At 36.9% G+C, this 22,624-nt stretch overlaps 4 non-coding genes across 4 annotated transcripts; 3 read left to right on the top strand and 1 right to left on the bottom strand.

Annotated features, from left to right (window-relative positions):
- Positions 1-11,862: 11,862 nt before the first annotated feature.
- Trnag-gcc lies at positions 11,863-11,933 on the top strand. Its single transcript has one exon. It is a non-coding gene; the product is annotated as a tRNA-Gly (tRNA).
- A 3,239-nt stretch (positions 11,934-15,172) lies between these two features.
- Positions 15,173-15,244, top strand: Trnad-guc. Its single transcript has one exon. It is a non-coding gene; the product is annotated as a tRNA-Asp (tRNA).
- Positions 15,245-15,474: 230 nt separating this feature from the next.
- On the top strand, positions 15,475-15,546 carry Trnad-guc. The gene has a single exon. It is a non-coding gene; the product is annotated as a tRNA-Asp (tRNA).
- A 1,467-nt stretch (positions 15,547-17,013) lies between these two features.
- Positions 17,014-17,085, bottom strand: Trnad-guc. Its single transcript has one exon. It is a non-coding gene; the product is annotated as a tRNA-Asp (tRNA).
- Between the last annotated feature and the right edge of the window lie 5,539 nt (positions 17,086-22,624).

Raw genomic sequence — 22,624 nt, 5'->3', positions numbered from 1 at the left:
ATTGGCTATTGAGTAGCCCGTTATAAATCGCAGGTTCTGAAGTAAGGATAAGACGTGAACTCACATTCCCATTAATGGTTGTTACTCAGTAACTTTATCTGTAATTGAAGAAGCACGTCAATCAGATAAATCTATCAACTCATTTGGTTTAACCCAAGCGCCGAAATTGAAAGACAATGTCGTAATTATCAATTTATTGTCTGAAAAATATCACGTACGGTATTCCAATTCAATTCAAACAATATCGAATAAAAAATTTCTAATTGATGACTTTATTTTTTGTTTGTCATAACACCGAGATTATTGTGACAGCCGAACTTGATACTACAAACCGAGTGAAGTTGCGTGATAAGATACGTTATCGAGAGCCAGTTGATTGTAGGGCAGGGTTGCAATCAACAGAAAGCTCCGCTGATAATACGCCAGCTTGTTAAAACTATTGAAAAACATCGAGGAATTTCTGAGATAAGAACAGGACCTGAGACGAACCAGGATGAAGATGAGATAAAGCGAGTGAGTTAAAAGCCGCAAGATGACGGACAAAGCGCTGTTACATAGATGGAAATCTAAAGACAATGCTTTATGTTTTTTATGTTTTGTATTTATTTTCTGTTTATATTTATTCCTTATTTTATGTTTTGTATTTATTTTGTGTTTTTACTTATTTTTTTTATTATTTTCTTTATTTATTTATTATTTATTTATTTAGATTATTATTTTTCTTTATTTAGACAATAATCCATAAAATTTTTGAGTATCCATACTTCCCTAAAAATTACTTTTTGTATTGNAGCTGAAAAAAATAAGGTAATAATACAAAATTATGAGGCATGATCACAAGAATGTATAATTATTAATCACAAGTTCTTATACCAAGCGCTGTTAAATAAATTGATAATGCGAAGCCTATGATTGCTGGCCTACATATGAATAAATACGTTTATCCCCGGAAATTCTATCCCGATCTAAATTATAATTCAAGTCTGTCGGTGATGGATTGTAAGACTCGAGAAGTTTAATCCATCGAAAATGACCAGTTGCTGCTATTGTCTGCATAGACCCAGGATACGAAGGATGCAGAGACATAGAAAGGCAAGACGCCAGCATAACAACAACACATTGGACTTGTACTCCTTTATATTAACCCTCGCCCTCAATGGTCATTAATTAATTGGAACCAAGCAGTCACAGACGCTAACGATCGATCGTTACAGAACAATTTGCAACAACTAAACGCGACACTCTTTGAATGTGTTTCTGAATTATTTCTGTCCTATAATAAAATTAGGCGGGCAAGCTTTGAATAAATTAAAAATTGTAAAGTTTCCTAATAGCAAATAATTCAAAATAAAGACGACGGGAAGAACTATGTTCAAACGTGTGTGAATCAAGAGCACGCATAATTTTCAATTATTGCATAATTACCACCCAAAAATGTTGAGACACAAAGTAAACAAAGAACTATCTCCAGCTTCACACCATGAGACTGTTAAATGCGAATCACTCGAAAATTAGCTCAGTAATACGGAACGAAGATTTGTAATTACTAATATATACCAGAGAAAAATATCACAAATTTTCAGCCATCAATATCCGTTAACCAGACCTGAGATAATATGACACGACTAAATTGGCTTATTCGACTACAATGAATAGCATAGATCACAAGTTCTGAGACCTTGGTCACAGGAAGAGCTTTTTACTTTTCAGAAATTGTTGCCAAATTTTTTGCTAATGGTCGGCTGTCCAGAATTACTTCACTTAAGCCTATACCATGAAGTTGTTTACCAAGAGCCGTATTATCAAAAATAATCCTTTACTCCGTCTGCCAATCACTGATGGGGTTTCAAGCTAAACCCACCAATCACAGACGAGATTTCAGACGCTACGTTTACTTGAGCGAGTTTTGATACAGTTAGGTCCCAGGGTTGAGCACGCATATCTCATCGTAACGCGTGCGTGTTGCGTCATGACAACGCGCATTCGTCGCCGTCGTGCTTCCCGTGACGTGATTCATTCGTACATCAAACCCAAGCCTTCAGCGAAAAACAAACCTGGCCCAGTCCTTGTGGTGCTATACACCGTTTAACTAACTGCAAAGAGTTTTTCAATCAGCGAGAGCCTGTATTCCCCGGTAACGATGGTTGGCATCGTCGCACAAACAAGCAGAGCTGTCAGGCTTGGAGCAATGCAAGCTCCTGACCCCACAGTCTCGTCCAAATATTTCGTTAAAGATTAAGATTTAAAAAGATTAAGATTTAAAAAGATTAAGATTAAATATTAACGAAACATTTGGCCGTCACGTCCAAATGTTTCGTTTAAGATTAAAAAGATTAAGATTAAAGATTAACGAAACATTTGGCCGTCTCGTCCAAATGTTTCGTTGAAGATTAAGATTAAAAAATATTAAGATTAAAGATTAACGAAACATTTGGCTGTCTCGTCCAAATGTTTCGTTTAAGATTAAGATTTAAAAAGATTAAGATTAAAGATTAACGAAACATTTGGCCGTCTCGTCCAAATGTTTCGTTTAAGACTAAGATTAAAAAAGATCAAGGTTAAAGAATAACGAAACATTTGGCCGTCTCGTCCAAATGTTTCGTTAAAGATTACGATTAAAAAAGATTAAGATTAAATATTAACGAAACATTTGGCCGTCTCGTCCAAATGTTTCGTTTAAGATTAAGATTAAAAAAGATTAAGATTAAAGATTAACGAAACATTTGGCCGTCTCGTCCAAATGTTTCGTTTAAGATTAAGATTAAAAAAGATTAAGATTAAAGATTAACGAAACATTTGGCCGTCTCGTCCAAATGTTTCGTTTAAGATTAAGATTAAAAAAGATTAAGATTAAAGATTAACGAAACATTTGGCCGTCTCGTCCAAATGTTTCGTTTAAGATTAAGATTAAAAAAGATTAAGATTAAAGATTAACGAAACATTTGGCCGTCTCGTCCAAATGTTTCGTTTAAGATTAAGATTAAAAAAGATTAAGATNACAGGCATAGATCACAGAGTTCTGAGACCTTGGTCACAGGAAGAGCTTTTTCCTTTCCAGAAATTATTGCCAAATTTTTTGCTAATGGTCGGCTGCCCAGAATTATTCCACTTAAGCCTATACCATGAAGTTGTTTACCAAGGGCCGTATTATCAAAAATAATTCGTAACTCCGTCTGCCAATCACTGATCGGGTTTCAAGCTAAACCCACCAATCACAGACGAGAAATCAGACGCTACGTGTACTTGAGCGAGTTTGGATATAGTTAGGTCCTAGGGTTGGGCACGCATATCTCATCGTAACGCGTGCGTGTTGCGTCATTACAGCGCGCATTCGTCGCCGTCGTGCTTCCCGTGACGTGATTCATTCGTGCTTCTGTAACAAACATCGAGCGGGACGTCCAATACAGTTGAGTGTACGAGCGTACAAAATTACTTATAAGTAAATTTGCCCCGTACAAATCTGAGCTGTGTAGCTGGTAACCACTCGCGATCGCCCTAATTCGGCCTTTTTATTATAGAGATAATCCATTTTGCGCAATGGTGAGGGTATTCTACGAATTTTAATTGAGAATCAAGATATATCTATTGAAATTAGTTAATAAAAACGTCGTCGTCTGGTTTTTAGAAGCAAACTGATATATAACCAGTACATTAAAAGTACGATCGTTGCAAGGAGTACAAATAAATAGGAGTTGTTTCGTTGCATCAACTACGGCCGGAAAACAACACCTATATGACCGACTGCATCGCATGAAATTGCCAGTGACTAATTTTTTTCAAATACAACTTTTGTAACATCTTTCCACAGGATTTAGAGAATAGATCTTATACTTATAATATTTTAATAACTCAATTAAAGCATCAAGTAAAATTATAGATTTTCAGACAGAAAACATACCCTTCCAACAGACAAGGTTTTTCCCGAAATTATTACAATTTTATTGACTTTTATTGAAAAATTTATCCTGTCACGAATGATCGATTCGGTTTTTCACATTTTTTTAGAATCTGATTCGACAACACATTTTTTCGCAGTACAAAACCAGTACGAAATCCCCGCTTTGATGCACTTCCAAAACTGAAGCTACAAATGCACCACTCAGGGAAACAAGTGAAACTTTGTCGAAATAACGACGCTTTTATTGCCCTTGTATGGGTCATCCTGATTAAGTTTGGGCGGGCGAAAGTTCGTTTCAGTGCTACGTGCAGAAAGTCTTTACAATATTTGGACAGGATGACCAAATTGGCAGTGACGATGATCAAATTATTAGCTGAGGTCGCGTTGCAGGGCTTAGCAGTAACGAGATTACGGCGCTCCATTTCATAAAGCGCTGTCTCCTCACCATTTCATAAAGCGCTGTCTCCTCACCATTTCATAAAGCGCTGTCTCCTCACCATTTCATACAGCGCTGTCTTCTCATCATTTCATAAAGCGCTGTCTCCTCACCATTTCATAAAGCGCTGTCTCCTCGTGAAAAAAGTCGTAAACGCAAGTGCCGGCTGAATAGAAAATTCAATAAAAATCAGTCAATCGTAAATCAGGAGGAAGAAATGAAATCACGGAATACATAAAGATGAGTGAGCATTAAACCTCAGATCTCTGTTCACAGCATTTCTGTTCCAAATGAGATTACCACCACCGCGGTTTCTTTTCACAGCATTTCCATGCTGAATGAACATGCAACCTCAGATCTCCGTTCACAGCATTTCTGCGCTAAGTGAACATGTAACCTCGGATCCCATTCACAGAATTTCTCTACGTAATGAACATGTAACCTCGGATCTCCGTTCACAGCATTTCTCTGTCAAATGAACATGTAACCTCGGATATCCGTTCACAGCATTTCTCTGCCAAATGAACATGTAACCTCGGATCTCCGTTCACAGCATTTCTCTGTCAAATGAACATGTAACCTCGGATATCCGTTCACAGCATTTCTCTGCCAAATGAACATGTAACCTCGGATCTCCGTTCACAGCATTTCTCTGTCAAATGAACATGTAACCTCGGATCTCTGTTCACAGCATTTCTGAGCTATATAAGTGAGCATGCAACCTCAGGTTTCCGTTAAAAGCATTTCTGCGCCAAGTGAACAACCAACCTCGGACCTACGTTAATCGTATTTCTAAACCAAGTGAGCATCCTTAACAAAATTTAGGGTCGCCCCAGCTTCTGGTAATCCAAATCAGAAGCTGCCGCGTCTGTAAATTTTCACTGGGATGCAGCCTTCCTTCACAGCATTTCTGCGCTAAATCATGAACACTATACAGGATCTGATGCGTCAATCTTCGAAGACTCCCCTGCATTTGCCGCGTAAAAATCTCCGCTCAAATTTGCATGTAAATGATGTGCACTGGGAATTTTATTCTAGGCGAAACTGAAAGCGCCTTTTCACCAATGCAATACAAGACTTTCTTAGTGTTCATTTCTCTAGGAGTACGAGATTTGAAGCTCTGATTTTGATGCAAGTTGTATAAATTATTTTACGTCTAGGCTGGATTACTTGACAAAATAAATTCTTAGCGATATATAAATGTTAATTTTGAAGGACAAAAAGGAAAACAAATATATATTTATGCATGTAGAAATAATCAAAGAAAGTGTATGCCTAATCGAATTTCAAACACTTTTATTTAACAATGACCCGACCATTTTTTAATAAACTTCATCCCATTATTATTTCTCGCGTGTACGAACGAATTAAACTAGCTTCCAACGTGTCTAGTCAGTTAAAATTCGATGATATATCCACTCGGACAAAAATGTGTACACGCCCAAAAAATGTAATATAAGAAATTCGTCGCATCTACCTGTCCAATGTTGTTGAATAAACAATATATTTATTGGAAACTTTTAATCGAGTCCTCACTCCGAACAATACCATACAAACAATTGAGAAAACAATATACGAACCTAGCGCATAATACGTTAGCAGTTTTTCAGTTCAAAAATTCCTCGTGGCTTCAAGAAAATAGTATAAAATACTAATTAAATCTCGCCATTTATCTTGAATAATAATTCGAGATACGTATGAATCAAGGCGAAATTCGGTGCATTTTAACTCGTAAGCCATGTAGACCATGAGGCTGCTGCTAACATCCGCAACTCTTTGCTTGCCAACGATTCATTTTTCCATCAATAAACTAGGCAAGTAATTCAGAGATATAAGATCGAGTTGAATCTATAGGTCGAGAAAAGTACATTTTGGGAGCATTGCTGGGAATTGGAATGAAAGCAAGAAAGTAACGTTTTCCTGCATTGGAAAAGTTTAATGAAGTTGACTTGAAATTTGAAAAAAAAACTAATGCAAATAATGGGACCGCCTTCATCATCTGAGATAGTAAACATGAACATTCAATTAATTGTAGGATTTTAATATGATAAATTAATTTCGGCAAGGAAGAGGTCTGGGATAGAGGGACTCTGCTGTCCAAAAGTAGTTCTACAAGTCTATGAAAACGTTAACGAAATCCACGAGTCTAGGCGTTTTCTCCTCTTTGAAATTCTTCGTGAACTTGCGATTTAAGCAGATTGATTTGATTCATTGTATTCAATTTGATTCATCACTTTTAAATACAAGGATGACGATAGTTACCTTATTTCTCGATCACAGTTTTCTTTCTTATATACAACGCTTTTTCGCCAGTGGCAATTCTGAATCCGATAATAGTGAAATAAAATGATATATTTTACATGCAGGAGGCTACTGTTCTAGAAATAGTTCACTCATAATAGCCCACAATAACAAAACCTAAATACTCTACTTATATTTTACAACGTAACTTTGACGAGACAAAATTATTCAAGGAAAAAACAACCTATTAGTTGAAACCGCCCAATGCTTTTAGAGATTTCGACATAGTAATATAAATGATCATAATAAAGTTAATAAATATTAAAAACTTGAATAGCACGTACGTGTTATATAACTTGTATAAGTGGAAGTCCATCATTCAGCCTACAAGTTCTTCCGTCAAATTTCATCAACACTAAGTTTAACAAATATACAATTCTTTATATCTTGAAACTATTACAACTATAAGGTTGACCTACAATTTCACCATAATGCAAATTATGCCCATCTTTAATTGAACATTCAAGCAACTTGCTCAAATCGCAAGCACTCATTTAATGAGACAGGCGCCAAAAGCGCATATCCTGGTTTACACGAGCTTTGAACAAGTGCACATCATACGGCGTTCAACGCACACTCTATTTACTATTTTATGAATGATCACCTCGTCACGTGTTTCGATTATACGAAAAATAATCATCAATTAACTGCGTTCTTAAACATCAATCAATTGCGTTCTTAAGCATATAATATTTACATTCTGCGTTCATTTAATATTTATTGCGCTGTTTTTTCGCCTATGGCGCAGAGAAGCTACTCCATTGCAGAGGAATATTTCTCAATAACGAGCGATTGGTTTAAAGATGCTTTTTCTCTGGGATGAATAATGTGGATCGTTATAGCAGTTCATTACTCCATGCAGGGCGTGTGCGATAATCTCGAACATGTTAAAAGCAAACAGCCTAAAACTCCGAGCTCTAATTAGATTGTTTTCGTTCCTCAAACGAAAATTTTTACGACGAGCATTCGCTGCAACGCCCCGACCGATGGGGTTGTTGAGGAACACGGCAGGGGTATCAACGCATCCTTGCTGTGAGAAAAAATTTACATAAACGAACGAAATAAAATCAAATTACCCTAAAGAACGGAATACAATAAACTTACTTAACTTAACGAACGAAATAAAAACAAATTACCTTAAATTACGGAAAGCAAAAACTTAACCTGACGCACGGATTAAAAACAAATTACCTTGAAGAACGGAATACAACAAACTTAACCTAACGAACGAAATACAAATAAATTACCCTAAAAATGGAATTTAACAAACTTGACTTAACGAACAAAATAAAAACAAATTACCCTAATGAACGAAATACAACAAACTTAACCTAACGAACAAAATCAAAAGAAATTACCTTTAAGAACGGAATACAACAAACTTAACGAATGAAATAAAGCAAAACAATTTTAATCCAACGGACGAAATAAAACAAGAGCGACCAACTGCAATAAAAGAAACAACACAGAATTGCTTAAACGGACGAAACAAATAACACAATAATCATAAATGGCAGCAGAAGAAGTGCCGAAGATATGCCAGATTTTTAATGGCAAGATAATTTATGACAGTTATTCGAATACAGAAATGATAAATCGGACTTGATTTTTATATAGAATTTCAATAGTTTTTCAAGTTTTCTAAAAATTTCCTTTTCAATTACACTAATTAGGCGTCGAATAATGATTCTGGATAAGTTTTTAAAAAACTTGAAACTGTTGAAACTCTATATACTTATTCGAATAATCAATTATATGTCAAAAGCATGTGCAGGTTATCTTTTATTCATACACCAAATAAACTAGCAATAAAAAGACAGAATAACAACAAAAGAGCTACATTCGCTGCAATATTATTCGGTTTAGAGCTATAAAAGCCGGCGCGACGATTACTCGCTACAATTAAAATCTCCACGTCGAAATTTGTCCAGGAAACCTGCACGAACTCTTCGCTGAGAAAATATTGTATCCTAATTTTGCCAGTAAAATTTACCATCATTCAAGTCAAGAGATAAACTGATTATTCTCATTTAAATCAACGAAGAAGGAAAATAAGAAATAACAGCAGAGCACGTCAGGCTTGATTTGTTTGCTAGGGTCGATTTTTCTTGAATATCCGAGGGACGAAAAAAATTTTCTTTAAAATCCGAAAATTTTCTTGAAAATCCGAAAATTTTCAGAAGACGAACTGCAAGCTGCGTCGCTCCTTTACACATGTAATGGGCCTCCTTAAGAAGAAACCGCTCCACAGAGAAGGTAGTTTCTCAGGAATAGTTTGTCTGACCTCAAAAGGAACTTTGCTTCGTCTGGATTTGTGAAAAAACATTGGGGAAAGTTTCCTCCGTCTGCTCTCATGTCCAGCTCGAGGACTGAATTTGTTCAGGACAAGTTTGCAATATTAGGACGCATGAACTGTCGGCTGGTTTCAATACCAACAAAATGAATAGAATAATTAATCGCATTCATATAAAATGACCACTACTAATGTTGGTTATTCTGAAGATTTCCTTCATTAAAAATTGAACTATTAACCTTGCACAGGAGTGGCTAGATTTCTCATCGAAACAACAGCGATTTCAGAAACAGTTGTATTAATGTTCAATTCGGCAATAATTAAGCATTTTATATATTAGCACTTTTCCCAGAAGTTAAGTCTCATTAGTGACTTTAATGTGTGATTACAGGCGATATTCTCAAGAATCGCACATCAGGACTCTACATGGCAGGACTTTAGGCTAAGCAGGAAAATCAAGTCCCAGAATATCAAATGGTATAACAAATCAGGCCGCTTATCGACATCGGACCGAGCACCGCATTAACATGAATAACAGCCATGATAGTGTAGGGCCTTGCATGAGGCTGGTAGGTGGTCGGTAACTGTCATACTTACTGCACATTAATTAACAGCCCCAGATAGCGGGTGCGTGCAGTCAAATCTATCTCAGTATTTCGTTAACATATCCATGCTGGAATAAGATTTTCTTGTGTTACATTAAAAGTAAAATGAAGCTGCAGAAAAGATGACTAAGAAGAATTTAAAATTTTTTATCGGAGTTCCATAAGATAATCTTCGATTACACTTGCACTGAAAAGAAGGCAAAAGCGCTCTAACTGCGAAAGTATCATATTTCAAGGTTTCGCCAATTTTGGAGAATTCGCAATTATGCTTGATCTCCTCCAATGCTACCTAAGCCTTGGGCTCTTTTTATAAAATAAATATACAGATAGATGCGTTTTTACCACTATACGTAAATACCATATGATTTTGATCTTTATGAAGGAGTCAGAAGCTCAGTGAATTACTATATCAGTATATCTCATCACACGTCTTCACAGAAGTTGGACCTAAGAGTGAACGACTGGAAATTTATCGTTTCCTTCATTTATTATAATTTTCAGGGCGAGCCACTTTAAAATTAGAGATTTCATGGCAGTTAAATCAAGCATCGTGTCACGGAGCATTCATGAGACTGAATCAGTGCAGGAAATGAAAACACAAAAAGATGAAAAATATCTGATATTCGACACACTATGCAACTTGAATGGCACTGCAAAAACGACATCAATGAAAGTAAATTGTAAGTTGATAATGCGTCTGCCTCGCCGTAGCACAAATATATACCGCACGAAACTATAGTCGTGGAGCGGAGGTCATGAATTGGTTACAGTCGTGGAGCGGAGGTTATGAATTGGTTACAGTCGTGGAGCGGAGGTTATGAATTGGTTACAGTCGTGGAGCGGAGGTTATGAATTGGTTACAGTCGTGGAGCGGAGGTTATGAATTGGTTACAGTCGTGGAGCGGAGGTTATGAATTGGTTACAGTCGTGGAGCGGAGGTTATGAATTGTTACAGTCGTGGAGCGGAGGTTATGAATTGTTACAGTCGTGGAGCGGAGGCTACGACGTCCACAACCATGAGACGAGTAAAGTAATCATAGTGATCAAGACACAGCCTACTAACGTTATATTACCTATGACCTAGCAAGTAATATAAATCAAGAAATTCAATTTAAAATTATCCATGCAGTTCGAGGTTATTTTTTGCCATGCACATGCAGCAGCTTTCAGCGCAACTCACCAAAGATAACGAGTGCGTCTTGAAGAAATAATCATCGCAGCGTAATATTGCCTCATCCTTACTGCACGTAGCAAAACCACGTTCGCAGTGCAGCTCGTCGAAAATAAAATATATGATAANTCTGCGGGACAGTTACTGCTAGTCTCATTCATCGTTACAAGTACAAACATCGTACGATAATTCCAACTCAATTAATAATAGGTTTACTTGAAAGTATCTTGTTAACTTAATAACAAAATGCACGCTACAAGAGCTAAATTTTATGAATGATTAATTTTCAGATTTGTACAGAATTGCAAGATGTCAGAGAGATAAAAAAATATCATTGCTTGAAATGACAAATTATCGAGATGATTTAGTTATGCCTACAATTATTTATATACAATATTTGAAAAATGTATTAATCATGTAATTATTTTAAACGCAAAATTAGAAGAAGCACTTAGCAAACAACTATCCCAAGTGCAATATTAAAAAATATAACTCTATACTCACTGCAGTGAGAGACAGAGAGCGCATTTTTTCGTCAACGAAAACGTGAAGTCACGGACGGACAGACAGACAGAAAGACGGACGGTCGGACAGACTGACATGGCGAGTACAATAGTACATTTTTTCCATAAATGAGATAATGTGCTAAAAATGAGCAGTGTTACTAATGCATACAATCTTCCTGAATGCAATATTAGGAAGATTTGGCGATCAGCATAGAAGCCATTCAGCGAAGCACCAATTTCGCATTCTCCAAGTTTTTCGTAAGGTGGAATGCGCGGCGCCAATGAGCGCGCGATACAAAGTTCTGCCGAGCGAGAAGGCAAACTTTACGTATTTTCATGAAGCTTACGAGAGAAAACTTCAAGTAAATGTATTCACTTGAACTGTCTTGAAATTTCAACCAAATTACGCAAAGGGTGATGTTTTTGTAAAGTTTAAGCAGCATTGCACAGCATTAAGTAAGCATTGTCATTGGCTCTGACCAATAGAATGGCAAGAGGACTGAATTGTATTTTGATTCTTTTTATAGGATAGTTAATATAATTAAATACTACATATCAGGAGCACAAAACAAAAGAACCTCGGGGCTTGGGTTCCTTACAAAAGCAATTTGATTCCAAAATGTATTTATTTGCTTTCACAATTCCAGTATAAGCATCGGTGGTTCAGTGGTAGAATTCTCGCCTGCCACGCGGGAGGCCCGGGTTCAATTCCCGGCCGATGCAAATTTTTTGTATATTTTGTGACCAAAAAGTTCCAACTCCTATAGTACAAAGATATACAACTTAAAATTAAAATTCCAAAACGAAAAACCACCTCGCAAGCTGCTAGACATAGAATTCCTCGATGATATCTAACTTAAAAACCACTCAATACCAAGTTTGCCATGCAGTCATCAAAATTCGAAAATTTCCAGATAATGCTAATTAAAGTGATCTATTTTATTTATTAAATATTATTAATAATATTTCACCGTCGATCTACTCAAACGATTCGGCCAAATTACGAATTAAAATTGGGCGATAGAATGGGGGAAAATTCTTACCGTAAATTAATTTATTTATTTCTAAAACATTATTCAGGTAAATGGTAAACAAGATTAGTCAAAATAGAGCTCAATTAAGGGTAAATCTGAGGACTAAGTTAGGGTAGTTTAGTTTGGACCTCGGGCTTCAGGGTAAGAAGAGTTCACATTATTCAACAGACGTGATCACATCTATTCAACAGACGTGATCACATCTATTCAACAGACGTGTTCACATCTATTCAACAGACGTGATCACATCTATTCAACAGACGTGATCACATCTATTCACCAGACGTGATCACATCTATTCAACAGACGTGATCACATTATTCAACAGACGCGATCACATCTATTCAACAGACGTGATCACATCTATTCAACGACCGTAGGTCTAAATTTTTTTAACTTCATCGAAATTTACATTGCGTCTATCCTTTGATTTGAATTCCTGATATTTTTTCGTTTGATCAGCTTAATCAAATATGTTTTATTGCTGTGTGCGATGCTTCGTACATAAAAATAATGTCTGATTAATTCAAATATAAGGATTCAAGTAAGGACTGAGGACTTAACTAATCATATATGCAAAGCATATAAGGTATTAATAAATATTCCATATTATTACTATCCATTCAACAGACGTGATCACATCTATTCAACAGACGTGATCACATCCATTCAACAGACGTGATCACATCTATTCAACAGACGTGATCACATCTATTCAACAGACGTGATCACATCTATTCAACAGACATGATAACATTTGCTCATCGAGGAACTAGAGTTTATAGACGTCTTAATGCACTTTGTGTCGTCCGAATCCATAGCTTCACCAGCAATTAACGACCGTAGGTCTAAATTCTTTTTACCTTCGTCGAAATTTAAATTGCGTCTATCCTTTGATTTGAATTCCTGATATTCTTTCGTTTGATCAGCTTAATTAACTATGTTTTAGTGCTCTGTGCGATGCTTCGTACATAAAAAATAACGTTTGCTTAATTCAAATAAGGACTGAGGACTTAACTAAACATATATGCAAAGCATATAAGGTATTAATAAATATTCCATATTATTACAGTTTTCATCAAATCACTAAAGATTAATTTAATCAAATTACAAGGTCCCATTCACCAACAGACTCCTGCTCAATTTATTAATTATCATTAATAATTAATATATTTATTTAACCATAATAATTAAATATTTATTAGAACTTTGACGCAAGGCTGAAGCGCAGCTGTAACGACAGCGTAGCGCCCGGTCGAGATGCTGCTATATACACTACGAAAAATCAATGAGTTATATTATCTATATAATGGCACACTTTATGGCGCACAAAAATCGGCCGAAGAACCGACTCGCCCTTTTGCAGGAACAAACTGGGTCAGAATGACCCACATGCGAAGCAAAGCGTATCGTTATTTGGGCAAAGTCTCGCTCTTTTCTCTGAGTGTAACATGACCCGCTTGATAGTTTCGCTTGGCTTACTTAAACCATCAGGTTTCAATCCCTGACAACTGAGCCTTTGATCATTAATCAATAAACTTGATCAATAAAAGAAGATATTGCTAAATAAATTAAATGCGAATGTATGAAATTACTGAAATAAAGATTAGATCATTCAATGAACTATCGGTCGAAAATCTCACATGCGCTGAATTTTTCAACTTAATTGGCATCATCATATCAACTACCTGGTGATAAATGCGCGTGGGTAAATGTGAAATAATGCGATTTCAAATTAGCGCGATGTGAAGTAATATGGTATAAAAGTAGCAGGTCAGCCTCGCGTTGGTCGGGAGGCTGTGTGCGGTAAGTAGCAGGTCAGCCTCGCGTTGGTCAGGAGGCTGCGGTAAGTAGCAGGTCAGCCTCGCTTTGGTCGGGAGGGTGGGTGCGGTAAGTAGCAGGTCAGCCTCGCGTTGGTCAGGAGGCTGCGATAAGTAGCAGGTCAGCCTCGCGTTGGTCGGGAGGCTGGGTGCGGTAAGTAGCAGGTCAGCCTCGCGTTGGTCAGGAGGCTGCGGTAAGTAGCAGGTCAGCCTCGCGTTGGTCGAGAGGCTGGGTGCGGTAAGTAGCAGGTCAGCCTCGCGTTGGTCGGGAGGCTGGGTGCGGTAAAGTAGCAGGTCAGCCTCGCGTTGGTCGGGATGTTGGGTGCGGTAAGTAGCAGGTCAGCCTCGCGTTGGTCGGGATGTTGCGATAAGTATTGCAGTGTGTGGCAGAAACGAATATTAAATGAGGATGCCACACAGCAAATGTGCCTCTCTAATTCAGGACTAAATTTATGTTTACAGACTACTAATTTTACTCCTGATACTAATCCTTCACTACTAAACACTTATTTCATTCATGCCTTATTTATTGCTTGAATTTGAATATGGTTTGAAGGTCTCATACGCAAAACCGCTCAAGAGCACCAAAATTTTTGCAAACTAACTGCGAGTATTTAGGTAATCTGATAGCTAGTTGCTGTCTGTACAAACATTAAAAATATAAATACATATTCTATAGGAAATAAATTCACGATGTACTTATCTCTAAAAATGTACTTACAAGTCCGAAATCAAATGAAAGAACAAGCATGCAGTTTCAGTGTGCAATGTCCATAGCTAGTATTTCTTGATACTATCACTACCTGTTGGTAAAACTATTACAGTATTGACCGTCAGTAGTATGTGCCTGGTCACATTGCAAATGGAGAAATGCACCAATGGAAATATTGTAGAATTTTAGATGGTGATTTTCGTGCATTTAAATGTCGATTTTCGTGCATTTATGTGGTGATTTTCGTGCATTTAGAGTGAGATTTTCAAGCGAAAAAATATGTGCAACCAAAATATAAAGTTAATGGTTGTACACTGCGACTACAAGGGACCTACGAACAGCACAGATCACAGAATAGTTAGGAAACTAATTCCTTGATTATTAATTAAATACCAGTCCTCGGTAGTATAGTGGTGAGTATCCCCGCCTGTCACGCGGGAGACCGGGGTTCGATTCCCCGCCGGGGAGAAGTTTTTGATGCCGAGAAAGTTTTATAAATATAAATAAACCTTAAAACAAGTAAATGATAAGCTTAAGCGAAAACTCTCCTTTCAACATATATCGCTATGTGAACAAAGCCTCATCTATGGAATGTTTCTGATTTATGCTTTATTATAGCCGAATAGGTATACCTATGAATAAAAAAATATCCGTTAAACGGTTAATTATTAGTATACGTGCGTACCCATTCTAATCACTCCTCGGTAGTATAGTGGTGAGTATCCCCGCCTGTCACGCGGGAGACCGGGGTTCGATTCCCCGCCGGGGAGGAGCTTTTAATGCCGAAAAAGTTTTATAAATAACACTAAAACAATCAAATGATCAAAATTAAGCAAAAACTCAGCTTCTCAAATATCCCGCTATGTAAACAAAATTATATGTATAGGGAATGTTTGTGATTTCCGATTTATCATAGCAGCTTACAGGCTGTNACAGACAGAGAATAATGACTCCATTCATCAGTTACGCTCGATAATGATTCGCAGTGTTTTGCGAGTTATTATAAGGGGTTATCGTCCTTCACTTTTCGGAAACCAGGTTAATGAACCGTACGGATTTCTTAAAATAAATATATCCGGTAAACAAAAATTATTCGATGATATAAAAATGTTTTTCGGGAATCTGAAAGTTGTACTTATAGTGCCTAAAAAGATGAATCAGTGAAAACAAAATATCACAGCAAACAATATTATTTTTGTTTTAAATTGCTAATCCCTTAATCCCAGCACTGAAGCTGAGCGTTCCAGTAGTGCTGAAGCTGAGTGTTTCTGTAGGGCTGAAGCGAGCTCCTCAGTAGTGCTGAAGATGAGCGTCCCAGCTCTCACTGAATGACAGTCCAATAGATACATTTTTACGCAACTCTATTCTTGATTTTGTGTCAAACTCTCAATAATGCTAGTATCTTTTATTAACTAGAATAGCTATGCATTGATTTCTATGAATTTGGAACTAAATGCAAGTCTTCGCTCCAAAAAAAAAATATATATTTTATTTGGCTGGAGACCACAAAGACGCCCGGACACGTGTACACTGAACTGAACTAAGATTTTCAACGATGAAACCAATCGGCTGGAGAAAAAAAGCTCATGTTCTAACTCGGCCTTGAATATTATGAATAAAATTTTCTGTTGTTACACGACGCAATTTCTTATTTGTTACATCTTATTCTTATATTATTATATTTAATGATGACAATTTTATTCACTTTTCGTACCGCATTGTACGATCTATTGACGTTTTTAAACTGCTAGTTTTTTGCGCGTTGGGTGTTACTTCTTGGAGCTTCCTGTCGGTGCCGCTCAGGCTGCGTTATTAGCAGATGTTAGGTCAAGTCGACTCACTTATTGAGTTCTCTGACATACATGACTCATATTCATCACAGGAGCCCAGATAATAAAAGTATCATATGCTAAATTGTTTGTTAAGTAGGTTCGTTCAATTCGTTCGTATTGGCACTTTGAAATATATAAGTTCAGGAGGTAACATGAGATCAGGTTATAATGGAAGATGATGTGAAAACAGAAGGCGGAAATCCCACGCGGACAATAAATAGAAGCAAATTGAATATTTCACAGCTAATAGATCGGGCATTGATAACGTTCAGCCAGATCTACCAGTAATTTTACCATCCGAAGGAACATGACCAAGAATTAAACAGGTAATGATCCATTCCTAATCTTTCGCGTACGACATCGATGACAAACTCGCATAGATATCGAGTCAATTTTTAAAATATTCTCCCCGGCGGGGAATCGAACCCCGGTCTCCCGCGTGACAGGCGGGGATACTCACCACTATACTACCGAGGAGTTATTAAAGAGGATACGCACGTTTGTTTCATGCAAGATTAAGTACTCGCTGAAGCTGCTAACTTTTCCACCAACCAAAACATGCCCAATTTAGCAGTCTGCTCTTCTTCAAGCGTCTCAATAATTCTGAGCTGAGTAAATTAAACGATAACTAAGCTACTAGTTGCGCCGCATCAAAATAAGCCATATTTCTGATATATTACACGAGCCCTATATACGTGAATTGCAGTCGTTACGCACGATGTGTCGCGATGAAACAGAGTAGTAATAAATTTACCATGATCGTCGCGCTACGTCATAACGAGCAGCACTGCAATTCCCTCAGCTAATTGAAGTGACAACCCTTCAGGAATATAAACCGACATTTAACAACCCCTACAACCTGAATGTGGTCACTGAGATTACACCCTATATACGCGAAAGAAGGCGCCGTGTCCTGAATTAGTGAGCTCTAGAAGGAACATTTGTGTTCTAAAGTTCACTCGAGGTTCCCCTCGCAATTAAGACATAACAAAGATACGCGATTGCAGGGTATTTTCTGTTCCAGGTTAGGGTCAATATAGTCTCTGTTTGCTGCATTTTAGCTAATTACTTATGTAGGACAGAGAGTATATATAGAGATCTACCAGCGTTTGCATGATAAATAAAAATCTGAGCGCACCGTTATGAATGAGCATGAATCAACAGTTTACTATTACGTTCGTTTTAATGATTTATCTGCACAAAAATATTGTGATTGAACTTATTTTCCACGTGATTTCAAGCGACCAGTTTGAGAGGTAACAATCAAGTGCTAAAAATGTGCGAACAGGTATTTCAAATTGCCGCTCTACATAGTATTTTGGACTATAATATAAGGCATCTGACTGGCAGAAAGCGACCACTTATAGCACAATCATTTAGGTAATGATCGCATTCTCATTTCGAAACTTTATGCAAAAACATCATAAGCAAACACAAAATTATCATTGTTACAAAATTGAACTTTTAAATAATTTACTAGAAAAAAGGATTTATATATTAAAGCATTATTGACTTTGTTCTTGACTTCTGACGCGTGTCGACACTTAATTCCCTTGTCGACTTTCTGGATACCATACCAGGTCACTTCTTATATAATGATTTTGGCTTGAAAATAAAACATGGAGCTAAGCATGCTGCAACACGCGAAAATTATTGAAGATATATATCGGTATCATGAGAGAACTTATTCACGCTAGCTGGTCCGTGTATGTAGGGTGCAGGTAACATTATATACGTAATACTTTATTACATAGCAATATAGAAAGTGATCCATTATTTAATTGCACGAGTTTTTTAGCAGAAGAAGTGCGAACAAATCCCAGCAATAATTGTATGAGATAGTCTGCAGATAATTATTATCATATCGAACGGAAATGCATTCTAAACGAAACACGCGTAATTAATAATGTAATGGTTTTGTAGAATTTGTAGTGCACGCAGGTCTTTACCTAAATACGAGTATTGAACATATTTGACAATAAATCGTGTTAGATAATAGATACCAATTTGATGATACAATAACATAAATACTATAAGTATAGGTAAATTTAACCACATTTTAAAATTTCAGGTAAACAAATTCAAGTTTATCCATGCAGGTTTTCACTCATATATAACGATGAATAAGGTGACATGTTAACACACCAAAAAAACTCAAAAGAACTCTTAACATAACGGAACGTTTTTCGTACGTTAAGCCAATTTTAGCTTTACGTCTCTACAGGTTTGAGTAACCAGGGCCCATACTTTAAAAAAAGTTAAGAGATCGTAAGTTCATCAGCCAATCATTGACGGTCTTTTAAGCAAAATCCACCAATCATAGACAAGAAAATAGAGCGTAAGTACTTACGTTCACTTAGCGAGTTTTGAAAGTATGGCTCCAGGGCATTTTAAATTAAATTTTATGGCACATCGAGTCAGGATATTTAGCGGTGCTGCCATAATTGGGGATCACAAGAATTGAAAAATATATACCGTTGCTGTCAGGCGATATATTAATTAATTAATTAATTAATTAATATACCGCCAATTACAATTAATATATATTATTATATTATATAATATTATTAATATAATATATTAATTCTTGTCGTCACACTCAGAAAAACGATTGGGTCATGTTTTCCAAATAGTGACACAATTTCTGCATGTAGCACTGATCAGTCCGTGTGCCGGGCAAAACTGGGTCAGAGTGACTCACACGAGGGCAAGAAGTGCATCGCTATTTGGACACAGTCTCGGCAGGCCTGAGAACATTCGACTGCGATGAAAACAGCGATATATATAGTGATTTTTCAGGTATGGATTTGATTGCAGTATATGAAGTTTATACAGAGAATTCGACACAAATTAGAGTATACAATGTATACTCTAATTCTAATTCGCTCAGTTGTGTATTTTGTAACGTTCGTGTAAAATATATTGAATGACGAAACTAGCATTTTTGTTACCTAAGAAAAAATGAAGACATGTGGAGATAAAAATTTCAATTTTATTTCATGGAAGCAGAAGTCAGGTCATCAATCATAAAAATTCAATTCGTCGCAAGATGGCTGCGTCTAAATCGCACACCGGTATATATCTCGCTTTTATAAACCAGTCGCATCATTATCTCTCATTGTCTGTAATAAGTTAATAACGATGACAATTTATCATGAAATGAAAGACAATTTGATGCGCAAGAGTAACAAGGCGTATTTAAATTACATGTATGATGAATTAAGCTATAAATTAGTGCACAGGTGCGGCTTGAGGGAGAAAAATCATTAAGCTTTCCCACACTCAACGTCGTCCTGCTCAGCCACGCACAAATGCAATGCAGGCACAAAGGGCATTTGAATCGGAGACCAAGATTTCATGATAGAATCTGATGAATATAATAAAAAATGTTGCTAGCCTAGCGAAATGTTATTTCGTCACTGAACAATATGAAATGAATTTCTCTTCTGACAATTTCTCTTCTTTGTTTCAAGACGTTGCAGCCAAGTGGCCATAAGAAACTGCATGGTTGCTAATAATATTCTCAATTTCTTAGGTCAAAAGTAAACTTAAAAGTTGAAAAATTATCGTTTGATAACTTCGATAATTACCGTTAACAGAGGGCACATTTGTTTCAGTCCAGTCAAACTTCCAAAAGCTTCTTAACCATAATTTGATATTTTCCAAACGAGTGGAACTGTACAATTTTTCTATTATGTATTTGATCACTTACAGAATATTTTCAATTAGACGAGCGATGCATTGTGATGGCATAGCATCATTATAGGCTTTTAACCCTCTACCGCCTGACATGAGTACCCGGAGCAATATTGTCACAAGCCTATTTCGCAAAAAGGATACGTTCTAGTGAGCGCAAAATGACTTGCACTGATGGTTGCCGCTACGTACGACAACTTTAAAATGTTCTGTTGCGTACAAACGTCCTCAGGTTGCTACACTCGATAGTCTACGTATAATATAACTTGAAAGTCATGTTCCGGGATTGAGGCGGCGATCAATTGTGGCCTGGGACTGCTACGTCCGAAACAAATACTAAGGATACAATTAAGGAGAGTGACATACGGTGGTATAGAGGGTTAAGGCCACATAACTATATATACCCTCTGCGGTGTGGAAACATTCAGAGCGTCCTCAGTTCAGGGAGGCCTTCCAATATGCGAGACTCAATTTGAAATCAAACCTATTAGTGGCATGCATTTGTCTCATGCTGCAGGCAACATACCGTACATCAAAAAATAAACATTTACTTCAATGAACTACCAATCATTCAAAAACAACATGAAAAATCGTGGATGCAGCACTGAAAATAATTCAAAGAAGAGTGGACGCAAAGAGAAGTCGGCGGGAAACACGAAATGAAAATTACCAGGAGCAAGAACTTATTTCCGGTTGGTGGGTGCACCAAACGGAACCCAAGGGGAAGAATAACGACCAAAAAGAGGAAATAAAGAGTGGCCTCACGCGTGATCGAGGAGAGAGGAAATAAAAAGAGAAATCTGACGGAAATCAACGACTTTTTCCGTGACAAGTACGAAGCCCTTTATTTCTGTCAGCAAGTGATAGAAATAAATGGTCAGATTTTACCTATAACGGAATTAAGATTAGATTTCTACATTGGAGTCAGAACAAGCAAATGGATCATGAAGCAACACAACGCTATATACATCACGAAAAATATTAAGCAAATGACAGCTAGTACGCATTCAATTGTAAATGGCGTTAATTCATTTGAAACTGAATCTTTGTATTGTTAAATCATGTAAATAATTATAAAAGTTTTATCTAGCTAAAAAAACATCATGCATCACAGTGATAAAGAAACTTTAATGGCTTGACTTATAAAAAGAAAAGAAAAACTAACGAATAAAATTATGTACATTCAAACACAAATGAAAAAATTTAATCATATTTTCTTGTCCTAATCGCAAAATTTTGCTTTGAGAAAGCTCCAAAATAATCAAGATATAAGAGGACCGGAAATTTTCAACATTGTGGCCAAAAACTGCCTTATGTTATCGCCCGACCACGCATGCAAGAGACCAAGGCTGAGGCATGGGACTTTCTACATAGACGTATAAGGAGGAGGTCCAAGCGAGCATCGTGACTATGGCCTATTGAACGTGATGAAAAGATTCATGGTGATGGTTCTATTGTGGAAGATCAGACGTACTTTATTCTTTTAGAACTTCTACCTGAGGATGAACACCGAGGATGATTTCCAAGCACAACTTATTTTCCCATAACTTTAAACTTTCCTCCAGTTACTCGATGCATCTTCTTATGCACCATAAGAAAACGCATAGAGTAACTGGAGGAAAGTATAAAGTTCTGGGAAAATAAGTTGTGCTTGGAAATCTAATGTTCTGAAGAAAATTAAAGTTGAGAGATTTATGAGTGATTTAGTTGTGACAAACCTGCGACTAAAATTGAACGCGGGCAGTTTCCTTCCAATTTACTGAATTAATCAATTCCTTTAACTTATTACAATGATATGGTCCAGTTCTGAGCATGAACATGACTGCAGGACTCAACAATTATTGCAAGAAGCTCTGTTTCACGGGCACCAGTGTACGATTTCAACTAAAACAATGATCCATGAAATCGTAGCGATAAGTCGGTTCTAGAATGAAAACGCAGGTCATAGATCAAAAATAATTTTTCAATAGGCGAAGAATCGCTAGCAAATGAGAATTTTACCAAACGCCGTTGCTTTCATGTAACATCAGCTTCTACGGATAACACGAAAAACACGTTCATTATTCAGGTTGTTCTGAACAAAGTAATTAAAATTCTAACTGAATTCCAGGAGAATTACGTACGAATGACCGTCATATGTTGTATAGTTCATTGAGCAGACTTAATTAGTTGGAGGAAGCAAGCAGGTGTGCAGGACTCGCTTAATTCCTGCCTCGCGCTGAGGTAGTCAATAAACTACCGCAACAAACTTCATAACTGCGAGGGAAATGAGAAGAGGGAAGTGAGAAGAGGGCAGTGAGAAGAGGGCAGTGAGAAGAGG

The sequence above is a fragment of the Hyalella azteca genome, unplaced genomic scaffold (genome assembly GCF_000764305.2).
Source record: "Hyalella azteca isolate HAZT.00-mixed unplaced genomic scaffold, Hazt_2.0.2 contig6917, whole genome shotgun sequence".
NCBI classification, from domain to species: Eukaryota; Metazoa; Arthropoda; class Malacostraca; order Amphipoda; family Hyalellidae; genus Hyalella; species Hyalella azteca.
The sequence above is the reverse complement of the archived record's forward strand: the minus strand, read 5'-3'. Positions and strand labels throughout refer to the sequence as shown.